We start from the raw sequence: 2828 nt of genomic DNA, 5'->3' as shown, positions 1-2828 counted from the left end.
GAAGAAAAATTGAAGGGACCAATTCCTCACTGCTCCCTAAAGTAACCAGCTTTCGTCTAGCTGTGCGCTCAGGGAACTGGCATTTATCAACGAGGAATTGTATTTTTCGGGGCTTTAAATCGTGCGCTTCATGCACATACCCGGGTCCCTTTTCTCACGCCCACCTGCGCCGTATTTTTGCAACAGGTAGCATGGATGTATTTGCGAAATAGATGCTTTTTGGGGGGTGAGCGTTAAGCCTAATCATTTGGGCATCGCGCTCGGCTTCACAGTACCTCCCACGGTCAGCGAGAGCTGAGGATGTGCGTATAAGTGCTAAGTGCCATTACAAACAGTAAAGCGCATAACAGAGGAGCTTTCCCTTCTGCTCGTTCTACCCTCCATCATTTTGGGCTTCCCTGTTCTTGCATTCCACGGGGCTTCACGACTACGTGTGCTGCCGAGACGAGTAAAAAGTCGCCATGTTAATGCGCTATATATATATATATTTATATTTATATATATATATATATATTACGTTCACCCTACGTTGGCTGACTAGACTTTATTCACGACTCACTTTTGAAACGATTGCATGACATGTACTGAGTTGTGCTCGTGTTTATAAATAGTCTGCACGCTGGGCATCCCTGCATTCTTAGCAAAAGCTTAGTGCCCGGGGAAAGCTTTCTCGTATTGGTCCATGCTGAAGTAGGAAGGAAAAAACGGCCAAGCAACCGCCGCCTTGCTACCTTTGCAACTGTAGTTCTGCCGACTGCATTAATGCCAGTGGCTGTGGCTCATCTGATCAGTCAGGTGCGCAGTTGGGCCGAAATCCAAAGCCCAATACTTATGGGGAAATCAAAGCACAATACATTGTAGACAGTTTATCGTAACGTGCTGCTGTCGTCATAAACAATGGCAGCAAGTTGCATAACCCCTGATCGTACGTTGTCCAAAGTTTAGCGGGCAGTCAAGCTAGCCTAGCCAGAAGTCAGATTTGGAAGTTCTTGGCCACTATTGTGTAAATACTTTTTAGATCGTCCAACCTTTTTGCTTTGCCGAAATGCCAAGAAAAAATAGCCCCAAACTCTTGGTGGGGCGGAATTTCGATGCACTCTTTTTTTCAAGCATTCAACGCTACTCAAGAGTGGCGTTTTGTTCTTGCGTGAGACCAAGCATACTGAAATCAGAGCCTAGCTATGCTTGGTCTATGGCATATGCGAATAAGCTCCGTTATAACTATCAACATAACTGCTGTGTGCTTTGCGCTGTTCTGGTTTTTTTTTTTTTTTTTTTTATGAGAATCAAAGATAAAGGTGTACGAGTGTGGAAAAGTAATACATTATGAACCCCCAATGCATTTTTTGGTACATTACGAGCCACGGCCACTGTGCGTGCAACAGTGCTCTCAAGAGTTGGTCTCAGAGCTCTCTTCAAAAGCAGGAATGCTTTAATTTGCAAATTCCCCTTTGCAGGGTCCGTACAAAATATATGTATGAACGAAACACTAAGAGGTGGCAGTACACAAGGGTGCAACAATACGACAGTCAGGGACGTGGTTTTAGAGGGATGAGGATGTGGGGTGTGCTTACAAGACGACCGACGCTTTTTTTTTATACGCGCATTGCAAACAGTAAACTAATGCAACCGTGGTAGGAAGGCGTGCGTGTGGGCAAACCAGCGCACCGACAACAGAGACAATGATTGGTTGGCCTATCATCCTATTATACCTATGTATATACACATATGTACAGCGCAAAGCGATCGTGCGCGTCTATCTACACGTTAAACAAAAAAAGACCAGCGCAGAGGAAGTGCCAGAGGCTTCACGGTGGTACATGTGATTCAGGCTCAAAATGCACTTCAAGAAATTTTCTCATACCACTCAGCCACAACCTGCAAGACTCCAACGTCCCTGGAGCTTTAGGTGCAGCTTGTACTTTACCCATGACTACTGCTCTCGTGAAATCAGCTCCTGTGCAACAATCCCATGGACAGCTATATTATAGGCCCTCTATAGGACCAGAATAACGAATTTTGATGCGTTTACTGTTTGATCTTTTTCATGTTCAGGCTAAAAAACTGCAAAGCTTGCTGGAGCTTTTGCGTAGGCCCTTGGGAGGAATTTTCCGCCGCCAAATCGTCAACAGCTGCATTATACTATGTTGTTAATGTTTCTTGAGTTGTGTATGCACTAAGCTTGACAAGGGATAAGCAATGCTGAGCAGTAAAATAAAGTACTCATTAGCTCTAACTGACTTGATAAACTTTTGGTAGTGTGAAATGCTTTGGCTATCTCTCTTTCTTTGTCCGCCGGAAATGAAGAAAAGGAAAATTAACTACAAAAGGCAAAAAAAGAACCTTCTTGGAAGCAATTTGTTTACAATTACTTGGTTTTAAGCCTTCGTATACCCGGTTACATCCCCCTTTGTGGATTGTACTAGAATGTATATTTTTTCCTATCAGCGCAATGTTTCCATTCATTTCAGCTTCCTAGCCGAGAAAAAGGGAAATACTGAAAAACTTTATCTATAATGACTGGTGCACTGCAGTCATCCAAGCTTAGTGGCTACTATACCAAATGGTTGATCTGCAGCGTTAGCTCGGTCTTAGAAAAAAAAAACGGAAAAGAAAAATGTGTCAATGAGTGATTGTCGCGAACACCTTCCTCTTGCCACCCAACAGACACTTCGATCTTAGGATTTTTTTTCCCAGCGAGCCTTGTGATATCTATAGCAAGAAGAACAAGCAGTCGCACGATAAGAAAGCCGGCACCCTACGTTTCACGCACTGAGCGTGGTACCTTCGGTATACATATACCTACAGCTGTCTAGTAGACCGTCCTA

Source organism: Haemaphysalis longicornis, unplaced genomic scaffold (genome assembly GCF_048455015.1).
Source record: "Haemaphysalis longicornis isolate Haplotype H1 unplaced genomic scaffold, Haemaphysalis longicornis Haplotype H1 scaffold_2, whole genome shotgun sequence".
In the NCBI taxonomy this organism is placed as follows: Eukaryota; Metazoa; Arthropoda; class Arachnida; order Ixodida; family Ixodidae; genus Haemaphysalis; species Haemaphysalis longicornis.
This window is presented reverse-complemented; position numbering follows the sequence as displayed.